Below are 13,570 nucleotides of genomic sequence, written 5' to 3'. Positions count from 1 at the left end.
ATTAACAATGTAGATATAATAGTAGGAATCAGGTATTTATTTTAATGCTATATATTGTTTACATCGGTTGTGGTTTTTCCCCCATCATGTGATGTGTTGTGATGGGAAGCTACAGGTCACAGTGTAGACACTCTACTACTGAACTAAACTCAGCCAAAAGACAGCACACCTAGTTCCACACACAAATTAATGACACTCAAACTTCAGCTATAATTTAATACAAAGACTAGAAGAGACAAAACCCCAAACTAATGACAAGGATCCAAGTAGAAATGACTAGGCGTGGGCCCTCAGGGTCCAATCCTAGACACTCCTTTGTTATAGCAAAAAAACAGAGAGAATTGACACAAAGTGTATAGATACCACACCTATGAGGGTGTCTCAATCTAGATCACTCTAGGACAATTTGATGTGAAGATAAAGCCTTGCAAAGGTCCACACATAAGAGTAGAAGAGAAATCACTCCTAAGCAATGCATAAAACTCAACACAGGAATATAAGAAATATAAAAACAAGGTAACATGATACCTCGTAAGATTCAGAATTCACCAGCAACTCACCCCCAAAATATTGAAGTGGATGAAATGTCAGATAAAGAATTCAAAAGAATAATTATAAAAAAGATCAATTAATTCCAAGATAACACAGAAAAACAATAAATTAATTTAAAAGTCAGTGCAGGATATAAGTGAGAAATTCAATAAGGAGATAGGTATATTAAAAAAGAACCAAACATAAATCTTGGAAATAAAAGACACAATAAATCAAATAAAATGTTCAGTTGAAATTCTGTCTAATAGATTAGACCATACTGAAGACAGAATCTCAGATTTGGAAGAAAAAGTGGCCAACCCTGAACATTCTTACAGTATTAAAGAAAATAAGTAATCATGACCAGAATATACAAGAACTTTGGGACAATATTAAGAGACCAAATTTAAGAATCACTGAAATTGAGGAGGGTTGTGAGATGTAGACTGACAGAATGGATAACATCTTCAGGGAAAAAATAACAGGAAATCTTCAAAACCTCATCAACCTGATTGATAAGCCATTAGCCAAATTAACAAAAAGAAAAAGAATAAAATTGGAGATGAAAAGAGAGAAATTAGGACAGACATCTCAGAAATCCAGCAATCATTATGGACTAGTTTAAAAATTTATACTCTAAGAAATTGGAAAACCTAGAAAAATGGATACATTTTTTGACACACATGATATGACAAAATTGAACCAGGAGGACATAGAAAACCTAAACAGACAAATAACTTGTAATGAGATAAAAATAGAAATAAAAAGTCTCCCAACAAAGAGAATCCCAGGACCAAATAGATTCTCAGCTGTATTCTCAGCTGATTTCTGCCGGATCATTAAACACCAACTAATGCCAATACTCACCAAGTTATTCCATGAAATAGAAAAGGATAGAACACTTCCAAATGCATTCTATGAAGCCAGTATAATACTCATACCCAAACCGGACAAGAACACCTCCAGAAAAGAAAACTACAGACCAATATCCCTGGTTAACTTATATTAAAAAATATTTAATAAACTGTTAACAAATAATTTTCAGCAACATGTTAAGAAGATTGTACATCATGACCAAGTTGGTACTATTCCAGAGATGAAAGAATGGTTTAAAATACCCAAATCAATAAATATAATTCATCTCATAAATAGAATTAAGGACAAAATCACTTAGTCATCTCCATACTTATAGAGAAAGTCTTCAACATCCAATCAAAAAAAAAAACTGAAGACTAGGGATAGAAGGAATCTACCTCAACATCATAAAAACTAAGTGTAAAAACATACATAAAGCCAACTTCATAGTAAATGGAGAAAAAATGAAAGCATCTTCTTTAAAATCTGGAACAAGACAAGGTTGTCCACTCTCACCACTCCTATTTAACATGGTGCTAAAAATTCTGGCCATAGCAATTAGGCAAAATAAGGAAATAAAAGGAAAAAATAGAAAAGGAAGAAGTAAAATTATCACTGTTTGCAGGTAATATGATTCTATGCTTAGAAGATTAAAAAAAAATCTCCACCAAAAGAGGACTAGAGGTAATAAATCCAACAAAGTAATCAACATACAAAAAAATCAATAGGTTTCCTATATGCCAATGATGAATCTGCTGAAAAAGAAATTTGGAAAACAATTCTATTCACAATAGCCTCAAAAAAATTATCCAGGATTTAATCTAATCAAGGAGGTGAAATACCTCTATAATAAGGAACATTGAAGAAAAAAATTGAAGAAGGCACAAGAAGATGGAATGACCTCCCAATGTTCATGGTTAGGCAGAATTAATATTATCATAACTTCCATACCACCAAAAGCAATATGTGGATTCAATATAATCCTCATAAAAATGCCAATGACATTCTTCACAGAACTAGAAAAAGAGCCCTAAAATTCATTTGGAAGAATAAAAGATCCACAATAGCCAAAGAAATTCTAAACCAAAAAAAGCAAAGCTGGAAGCATCACAAAACCTGACTTCAAATTATACTATAGAGCTATAATAACAAAATTGCATGGTATTGCCACAAAAACAAACACATAGACCAATGATACAGAATAGAAGACACAGAGACAAATTCACACATCTACAGTCATCTGATCCTTGAAAAAAATACATTGGAGAAAAGACAGCTTCTTTAACAAATGTTGTAGGGAAAATTGGTTATCCATATGTAGAAGAATGAGACTAGACCCTTATCTCTCATCTTGAACAAAAATCAACCCCAAATGGATTAAAGACCCAGGAATTAGACCAAAAAGTATGCAACTCCTTGAAAAAAAATATAAGGTCAATACTCCAACATATAGGTGCAAGAAGTGACTTTCTTAATAAGATACTTACAACTCAGGAAATAACATCAGGAATTAATAAATGAGACAGCATTAAATTAAAAGGCTACTGCAGAGCAAATAAAACAATTAGTAATGTCAAGAGAGAATGTATAGAACTAGAAAATCTTTGATAGCTATCCTCTAATAGTAATTAATATCTAGAATATATGTAGAACTCAAAAAACTTAATGCCAAAAAATAAAATAACCCAGTTAATAAATAGGCAAATTAATTAAACAGACACTTCTCAAAAGTGGAAATACAAATAATCAACAAGCATATAAAAATATGAAATGACATAATTAGCAATTAGAGAAATGCAAATCAAAACTGCACTGAGATTTTTATCTCATATTAGTCAGAATGGCAGTCATCAAGAATATAAACAATAACAAATGCTAGAAAGGATGTGAAGAAAATGGAACACTTTCAAATTGTTGGTGGGACTGTAAATTAGTACAACCACTATGGAAATCATTATGGAAGTTCCTCAAAAGTCTACGCATGGAACCACCATATGACCCAGCTATATACCACTCCTCAGTATTTATCCTAAAGAATTAAAGTTATCATAATATAGTAAAACATGCATACCCATGTTTATAGCAGCACAATTCACAATAGCCAAGTTACAAAACCAACCTAAATATCCATCAATGGATGAATGGATTTTTAAAAAATATGATATATACACACAATAGAGTTTAATTCAGCCATAAAGATATCTGAAATTCTATCATTTTCAGGAAAATGGATGGAACTAGAGGCCATTATGTTAAGCAAAATAAGCCAAACAGAAGGTCAAGAGTTTTATGTTTTTATCATATGTGGAAGCTAGAGATGAAAAAGAAAGAGAAAGGTGGAAGGGTGGGAAATCTTATGTAAATCAATGGGAGATCAGTAGAAGAAAGGGACCAGGGGATAGGAGGTCTGGAGGAAGGGTGAAAGTGTTGGAGAGTGATATTGGCATAAATTATATTGTGCATGTACAAATACGTACTAAAAATTTGAATAGTTGTATCATGTTAAGTAAAATTATGACACTGCTGTTGTTCATTTGAAGATTATCAAGATTAAGTATTAAGAAAATATGAAGCTATGGCGATAGCTTAATGGTAGAGCACTTGCCTAGCATGTGTGAGGTACTGGGTTCAATCCTCAGCACCACATAAAAATAAATAAAATTAAGGTATTGTGTCTGTCTACAACTAAAAAAAGTATAAAAATATTTTAAAAATATATATTGGTTCCAAGTTAACAAAAGACAGATTTGTGATCATTAAATCTATGTGCCAACTTGATGGGATGGTGAGGTGTTCAGATATTTGATTAATTTTGTCCTGAAGATATCTATGAATGATATTAAAATCTGAATCAGTGCCTAAGTAAAGGAAATTGCCCTCACCAATGTGAGCAGAACTCATGCAATCTATTGGAGGTCTAAATGGAACAAAAGATGAAGCAAGGGAGAATTGGTCGTCAAGGGAGAATTGGGGCCTCGATCTTCTCTTGCACTTGAACTAGACCTTATACCACTACCTCTCCCAAGACTCCAGTGTGCAGGCAGGAGAGCATGATACTTCTCTTTCTTCATGATTTAACAAATGTGAGTCAATTCCTTCTATTCCATTCCATTCCATTCCATTCCATTCCATCCCATCCCATCCATTCTATATGTCCTGTCAGTTCTGTTTCCCTAGGGAACCCTAATACAATTATGGATACAAAAATTTGAATTTTATATAATTTTTTGTGTCATGAAATGTAATTATTTTGAATTTTTTTCAATCAATTAAAAATGTAAAATCCATCCTTATCTTTCAAACCACACAAAAACAGGCACTGGCTCAATTTGGTTTATGAACCGTACTTTACTGATACCTGTCTTAAGATATGAGCAGTCAATAGAAAAACTGAAAACAAGTTAGCCCTTCAATTCTGTTTTATCATCTAAATTCTAGATTTTAAAACAACAGAAGGATAACAAAAGAGGTTGGTAGGTTTTATTACTTTATAACCAAAGGTTATTTTAATCTGTGGGGGAATTAATTTTTTCTTCACTTTTTATAGCCAACGAGAGTGTGGTTATTTCCATTGTTTTTTTAAAATGGATATTAAATTTCACAATGGTCGTGAGTTATGTGTAAGGTCAAAAAAGTGTTGATCATGTTTCTTTTTTGTCCCCTCTTATAATAAGGAATGAAATTATGGTTTCTTTCAATCAGAAAAGATAAAGACTCTTCATAATAACATCATCTTTCTTCCCATCAACCAGGCTATAAAAATCAACTGGAGTAGTGTTCCTCAAAGTGTGGTCCATGTTCTCAATCGCAACCTGAAATTAGTTGAAATGCAAATTCTTGGGTGTGCCCAAGACTGATGAATCAGAAACTCTACAATTTGTGCTTTAACAAGTTCTGCAAATGAAGCTGTTGAACATTAAAGTTTAAAAACCATGGAATTTGAGAGAAATATTCTTAGGGCTCTTTAGATCTAATAAATTTGAATCTCTGATTTTGTAACCAAACACAATAAGTTTGCCTCTTGGTGAGTGCAAAGTCAACAAGTACAACCAGGAGATGAAAGAGTAAAAAAAGGCTTACTTCAGCAAGTAAGGAGCTCATTAAAGACAATTTTTAGAGCAGTACCCCCTTTGAACAAAGAAAATGTTGTAGTTTGGACTGGAATGTCTCCCAAAGGCTTATTATTAATGGCTTGGTCCATAGCTCATAGCACTATTGGGAGACAGTGGAAAATTTAGGAAGTCTCATTGGAGAATGTAGGTCATTACATTCAATCTGATGGATGTAATGGTATAAATAGAACAAAAGATAGAGTAAGGAGAATTGACTCTCTTTGCCTGAATGCTTTTAGGTCTTTGGAGATTTGTACTTGAAGGGTATAGCTTCTTCCTATCTTCCCCGCCCCTCTGGTTACCATGAGGTGAGCAATAGTTTTCTACCACACACTTCCTATCATTATGTTCTGCCTTACTATAGTCCCAAAATAATGGAACTAAGAGAACACACATCAAAATCTCTGAAATCATGAATCAAAACAAATCTTTCCTCTGTTAAGTTTGTTTCTGTCAGGTATTTTGTCACAGTGATGGAAAGCTAATCCAAAAAGCAAGGAACTTTTTTACATATTCATACAGAAAAGACTCATCATTACACACAGAGGGAACCACATTCCTGAGCATACTTAGTTCAATGCCATATGTCACATATTATTTTTAAATGGCTGATAGTAATGCCTCTAGATGGAGAACTTAATATTATAAGGAGCAAAGTTTACTCTATATTACCTAAAAAGAGTGAGTCAGAGTGACTCAGAGATTTTGACTAGTTCCTTGTAAGGTGTTTTAAAGGGGCTGAACCCTCTATATTAGTGTTAGAATTTGGATGTGAGGTGTTCCCCAAAAGTTCATGTATGAAACAATTAAGGTTTATAGAAGAAATAATTGGGTTATGAGAGTCTTAACCCAATCAGTGAATTAATCCCCCTGATGGAATCAACTGAGTGGTGACTGAAGGTGGGTAGGGTGGGCTGGAGGAGGTGGATCATTGGGGGATGTGTTTTGTGAGTTGAGATTAGTCAGTGTCTCTCTCTCTTTCTCTCTCTCTCTCTCTCTCTCTCTCTCTCTCTCCCTCTCTCTCTCTCCCTCCCTCTCTCTCTCTCTCTCTCTCTCTCTCTCTCTCTCTCTCTCTCTCTCTCTCCCCCCCCCCATTCCTGATCAGATCATTATGTGAGGTGCTTCCCTCTGCCACACTCTTCTGCCATGGTTTTCTGCCTCACTTTGGGCCCCAAGGAATGGAGCTAACAGTCTATGGACTGAGACCTCTGAAACTATGAGCCCCCAAATAAATGTTTCCTCCTTTAAAATTGTTTTTGTTGGGTCTTTTAATCACAGCAGTGAAAAAGCTGACTAAACAATTAGTCAAATTTCTGTTGCTGTGACAAAATACCTGAGAAAATCAACTTAAAGGAGGAAAGATTTATCTTGGCTCAGTTTCAGAGACTTCAGGTCATCTGGCTCCATTGGGCATGAAGTGAGGCAGAATTCCATTACAGTGGAAGCATATGGTGGAGGAAGCTACTCACCTCATGGCAGACAGGAGGCAAAATAAATCCCTCAGAGGAATGCCACCTGAAATCTACTCCCTCCAACAAGATCCTACCTCCTAATGTTTCCACTGTCTCCCAACATGCCATTGGATAGGAAGCAAGCTTTTAGCACATGGTCTTAGGTGAGATTTAAGATCCAGAACATAACTTTCTTCATCTGGTCCCCAAAGTCTCCTGTACATCTCACATTAAAAACAACATTCAGTCCAGGTGCAAGTATATCCAAGGTCATAACTGTTCCAGCATTGATGAAAAGGCCAAATCCAAAGTCTTCTCTGTGATTCAAGACAAACTCTTAGCTATAAGACCCTGTAAAAATAACAAGCAATATACTTCCAACATACAATGACACAGGGTAAACATTCCCATTCTAAAAGGAGAGGGAATAGGAGACCCCTTCATGATAGGACTAAAGTAAGACCAAAATCAAGTAGGGCAGACATAAAATCCTATAGCTTCATATCCCATATCTGTGGCATATGGTGGTGTGATGCGAAGAGCAAAGGGTTTGGGTCATCCCCCTCTATGACTTTGCTGGCTTCAGCTTAGCCATTCTTCAATCTTGGTCTGGTTTTTCTCATTTCCTGTGGCTTTGCTCAGCATATATTCTATGTCTCCATTGCAGCTTCATGCATCACCCTCTCAAAGGCTGCCCGCAGAGTCTCCAACCCTGCTGCAAACTGTTTGGTCTCCCAGGCCTTCCTTTGAAATATGGATGGAATCCTCCCTGAATCCACAGTTTTTGCATTCTGCATGCCTGCAAAACCAGCATCATGGGAACAATGCCAAGGTCTGTTGCCAGTGGGAATGACAATTGAGCTCACTTGGACTATAGTTGCAGTGGGCTCTGAGTGCTTAGATGGCTAGGCCAGTGAAACAAATCACAAGGAAACAACTTCTTAGGTGGCTCTGGGCAAGCAGTTACCCCATGTTTTCTTTTCAAAGCAAAGTCTTTCAAATTTACACTTTTACACCCTTGAATCTGTGATGGGTGGATTCCTGCCAATTCCTGTGATGCCCTATCATACTGGTGCAAAGTACTTGGCTTCTTTCCAGTTGTGAAAATCTCTTCAGCCACCACATCTTCCTTGGCTCCAATTTGTGCTTCTTTTAGGACAAACTGCAAGATTTTAAATTCTTTCTGCTCTGCTTTTTGCTCACAATCCATGTTAAAAGCAGTCAGCAATAGCTATGCTATAGCCTGAATGCTGGGATACCTTTAAATTTCTTAATTAGTCTAATGCCTTTAAATTCATCATTCCAAAAAGTCTCAGAGCATGAACAAAATGCATACAAGTTCTTTACTAGATGTAACAGGAATGGCCTTTTTTCTAATTCCCAGTAAAGTCCTCATTTTCATCTGAAGCTTCCTGAGCACAGCTTTAACTGCCCACATTCCTATCAACATTCAAGTCTTCTGAGTTCTTACCTGTACTAGTCAGGGTTCTCTAAAGGAACAGAATCAACAGGAAGTATAATTATAAAAAGGGGACTTATTAGGTTGGCTTACATGACCAGAGGCTGGATAGCTCACAAGGGTCAGTTGCAGGCTGGAGAGCTGGGAGAACCAGTAGTTGCACAGTTCAAGAGGTTGAAGCCCCAGAACAAGAGGGATCAATGGTGCTACCCTAGTCTGAGACCTAGGACTTCTAGAGAATCACCATCAGAGTCAGCTTTGGAAGAGTGAAGAAGCAAGAATCCAATAACCTCAGAGGATCACAGCAGCAATCAAGAACCCATTCAAGAAGAATAGAGCTTGCATCTGCTGCTGCTTCTTTATTCTTCCAACTTTTATTCCTTCCAAGCCATCATCCTATTGGTCAGTGCTGCCCATGCTTAGGGAGAGTTTCTGTTTCAGTTGGCTAGCCCACATGGAAATCATTCCTAGACACACCCGCATTGGCAAACCCATAATCTTCTTAATCTTTGGCATCTCTTAATCCAACGAAGTTGACAATTCAAATTAACCATTATACCACCAGAATTACCCATTAAGTTATGCTTACAACATCATAAGGCCTCTCTATCCTGCATCATCAATCCTTTTCAAACTCCTCCAACAAACTAATTCAAAGGCTTCTGAACCCCCTTATTAGGTAAATTCACAGCAATGTCAATGTCCTCACTTCGGTACCATTTTTTATGTGTTTTAGTCAGCTTTCTGTTTCTGTGACAAAATACACTGAGAAAATCAACTTAAAGGTAGAAAGATTTATTTTGACTCACAGTTTCATAAATTTTAGTCCAAGGTCAGCTAGTTCCATTGCTTTGGGCCTGAAGCAAGGGAGATTATCATGATGGTAGGACATATGTGGTTGAAGAGGTTGCCTACCCCATGGCAGGTGTGTGTGTTAGTGTGTGTGTTATCTTTGTATCATATGACCAAAATACCTGACAAGAACAACTTAAAGGAGAGAAAGTTTACTTGGGACTCACAGTTTTAGAGGTTTAGTCCATGGTCAAATAACTCCTTTGCTCTGTGTCTGAGATGAGATAAAACAACATGACAGAAGGGCGTGGCAGAGGAACATTGCTCAGCTCATGGCAGCTGGGAAGCAGAGAGACAGAAAGGAGCCAAGGACAAAATATCATCCCCAAGAGTATGCCCCCAGTGACTTACTTCCTCTAGCAGGGCCCTATTTAACTATAATACTTTTTCAGCATATAAACATTTGGGGGGCCACTATATAGTCAAACCATAACATCAGGTAAGAAGCATGGGATGGAATGGGAACAAAACAAACCCTTCAAAGACACGTTCTTCATGACCTGCCTTCTCCCACTAGGCTGCCTCCTAATGTTTCCACCATCTCCCAACAATACCATAAGGTAGGGACCAAGCCTTCAGCATATATCCTTTGGAGGACATTAAATATCCTTCACATGGCCCTCACACACATCCAGCGTAGGTGATTTCCCTTACAAATACCTTCCTAGTCACTAACAGTTTGTGTTTTCCAAAGCTCCCATATGATTTTGTTGATTCATATTTGAAAGTTACTACTGTAGAGTTGTTCCTTCTCTTTCATCCCACCACCAATCCTATCTATAGGACTTTACTGACTCCTATAAATTCCACCTTTGCAAAAACTTCCAAACCTATTGCTAATTTCCAGAAAAACCTTAAAAATTTTTATGAACAATGATTCCCAGGCCTGTCTTCAGAACTTTACATGCAAAAAATGTGAGATAGATGTATGATTCTTTCTCTAGGGGCATGGTGAGGAATCCACCTTATAAATTTGAATCTGATATAGTCAGTCAATAGACATTTGGGTATCAATATAGAATTAATCCCCTTGTACTAGATTAATTTATTTTAATATGGACTTCATAAAGTCCTCTTTTTCAGAATAGTCATAAATAATTTTCAGATAAAAAGTAGTGCAATTCTGATCATTTTACCTTCTCACTCAAAAATTTTTATTCATTATGTCCAAGTATTACTCAACTTGACATTCAAATCTTCTTGCTAGCTCATATCTCAAATAATTCAGCTTATTCTCCAACTAGTCAAACCACGCTACTCCTGAGTCTTTAGACACATCTGTTGCTTTGTGCCACTTTGGGGTTGCCCAAGCAGATTCTGTCCACATAGAGTGTTCCTTCCCTCAGCATCAACACAAATTCACATAAATGTTATATCTTCCTATTAGCCTACCTTAGGTATCAATTAAGTAATAAGTAGCTTTTAACACTTTGTAGTACCCTTCATCAATTAATTTAATCCTCACAACCACCGTATGCGGTAGCTATAACTGAATAAAATATGAAACTTAGGGTTAAGTAGGTTGAAATGACTTCCAACTCACAGTAGCAAGTGATGAGGCTGTGATTCTGACTTCAGATCCTGAGTTCTAAATTACAAGATCTACTGAATCACAATATAATCTTTCCATCTGTAAGTTGCTATAAAACTGTACTGAAATAATCATGTGGTGTTATGTATCATAATTGCACTTATTCTTTATTAAAAAATATTTATTTTTTAGTTGTAGTTGAACACAATACCTTTATTTTATTTATTTACTTATATGTGATGCTAAGGATTGAATGGAGGGCCTCATGTGGTAGGCGAACATTCTACCACTAAGCCACGACTCCAGCCCCTGCATTTATTCTTAATTGATATAAAAATGGAAAAGGTAGTAATAGATCACTCTAAATTGTGGTTGTAACAGAGTTAAGGTCATTTTGTGTTTTGGATTAACAGTGATTTTTTTTAATGCAAGAATTACATTCATGTTGACCACATAACTCTGGCTAATAGAGGGAGAACTATGTCTTAACACTGAACCATGGCTGGTTAGAGCTAAATAAACCAGGCTCTGGACATTCTACTGCATTAAAACCATATAAAGGTCTCACCTATATTGGCATTAAGTATCAACACTTAGGGATCAAAAATCTTATTACATAGATCTTTATTGAACCCTAGTAAAGAAAAAATATTATAGTATTTATGAAAGATTGTAAAACAGACTTTATTCAAAGGGGGTCATGGAAATAGGTACAGAGGTCACTGCAATGGGGTCTTGTAGTGAAGGAGAGAGATCAGACTATATTCTGATTCTAATAAAGAGAAATAGGGATTTATAAGCCTGGAGCTGGGCGGGGGTCAGGATGAAAAGTTTCTAAAATTAAACATTAAAGATGAGGGGTTTCTGGCTAAATAGACTTGATAGTATTATTGCTAAAGGATCATCAGAGATTGAGTGTGGTGAGATTCTAAGGGCTAGAGATTTTCACTAAACCGACTTAGAGAATTCTTGCTCACACTAGATTCTACAATGACTTAGAGGGAAGCTCAGGGTCAGGACTCCTCAAGAGAAGAATTAAGAAAAGCCTGACTAAAGTTTTAATCAAAGGAGAGAATAATTATCAATCCTATCCAAGGTCACTGCCACTGAAAAGAGACTGCATTTGTGCATGTTGTATTAATTTTGCTACACCTGGGGCAGAGATTATGAAATAATAATTTTTGTGTCCCTATCACCATCATCACTACTATGTAACAATTAGTACCAGGCCTTTAGTATAGTAGTGATTTATGCTGAATTGGACATGACTTTAGAGAAGTTACTCTTTAGTATGTTGTTAAGCCTTCTTTACAATCAAGCCTTCTTTATTTTGAATAGTCCTAAAACAAAAGAAAAAGCATTTCAATCCTAAATGAATGATATTTTGAAAATATTCTCTTTCTTTTTTATTTACTTTCCTTTAGTACCATTCTGTTTCAGAGAAACTAGGTATTTGCTATAGGAAACTTCTTTTTTTCAGATGTATCCTGACAACTGGGAATAAAAGTAGAATATCACTTTAGAGCCAATGTTAATTGTGTGTCTGAGAATTGTGAAGGGATTCAGGTTTTAGAAAACTAATTGCAAAGGTTTATTTAAAATGTCAAAAACCCAGTCAGTAGCTGAAAGGTTAGGGTTTCATGACAGATTTTAAAATAAGAAGGATATTGTTTTGTGATCATAGATGTAGTTTATTTTCTCCTGTACACCTTTTTTCCTTTTCATTCCTACTCTACCTGAAAAATGTGATCAATGTTAATTTTTACACTTTTTTTTCTTTGTGGCCCTGAAACAGAAACTATATGGAAATAAATATGCTAATGTGTTTGGAAAATAAGAAGTAATTAACCAAGCCACTGAATGAGACATTTTATTTAACTCAAAATATTATTGGTCATCCCCTGCCCTCTACTTATTTTTTCTTTTCATACAAGTTCTTCCTATGTCACTTGAACTGGCAATCTCCTACCTCAGCCTCTCCAGTAGCTGGCCTTACAGGCATACACCTCTGTGCCCAGTTCTCCCTTACCCTCCTAATTCCCTTTTTCTTCCTTTACTCTGAGCATCAGGAAATCTGAGTTTTTTACTTTCATTGTTTCCAAAATATTAAGATAACTAGAGTAGAGTCTGAAAAAGAGGAAAGACTGTCTTTAAGCAAGTCTGTGGTGGCTAGTAGATGACACTTGCTCTGCAAAGCCTGACCTCTGCAACCTAGGGATTAGATGTAATACTTGCAGTCAAAATATTAAGAATCTGACTAAAAATAATACTGGAACATATTTTAAGAACTGAAGCGCAAAGACATTGTGTTTACTTTTTAAAAGTCGATGAAATGTTTCTTGTTAAGATTTCACTGTTAGGTAGTGTGTAATGAAATAGCAATATTTTCATTGTCAAGTTGTGAATTTGTATATTACTTTTCAGGAAGACTAGATTCTGCTTTTTTTTAAAATTTGTTCCAGCCATTTCCATTTAGTAGCAGCGAAATTTAGTAGCAGTGACTTAAAGGTAATAGGTGAGGAGTAGAGGGTAAAGGGGAATTGGCCATGTATTGACAATTATTGAAATATGTTTCTCTAGGTTCTTTATTTTCTTTAGAAATAAATTAATTAAACAAAATAGGAGTGAAATACTAGATGCTTTTTTCTTGAAGTAGACACAGCAATAGATAAAGGCACCAAATTCTAAGTCCCTATTCTATCTTATGCTGTAAAAATACCAAACAAACCAGTGTTCAACCAGTTCAACAGAAAATGTCATTCAGGCCAACTGACTAATG

This window comes from Urocitellus parryii, chromosome 1, assembly GCF_045843805.1.
Source record: "Urocitellus parryii isolate mUroPar1 chromosome 1, mUroPar1.hap1, whole genome shotgun sequence".
NCBI classification, from domain to species: domain Eukaryota; kingdom Metazoa; phylum Chordata; class Mammalia; order Rodentia; family Sciuridae; genus Urocitellus; species Urocitellus parryii.
The sequence above is the reverse complement of the archived record's forward strand: the minus strand, read 5'-3'. Positions refer to the sequence as shown.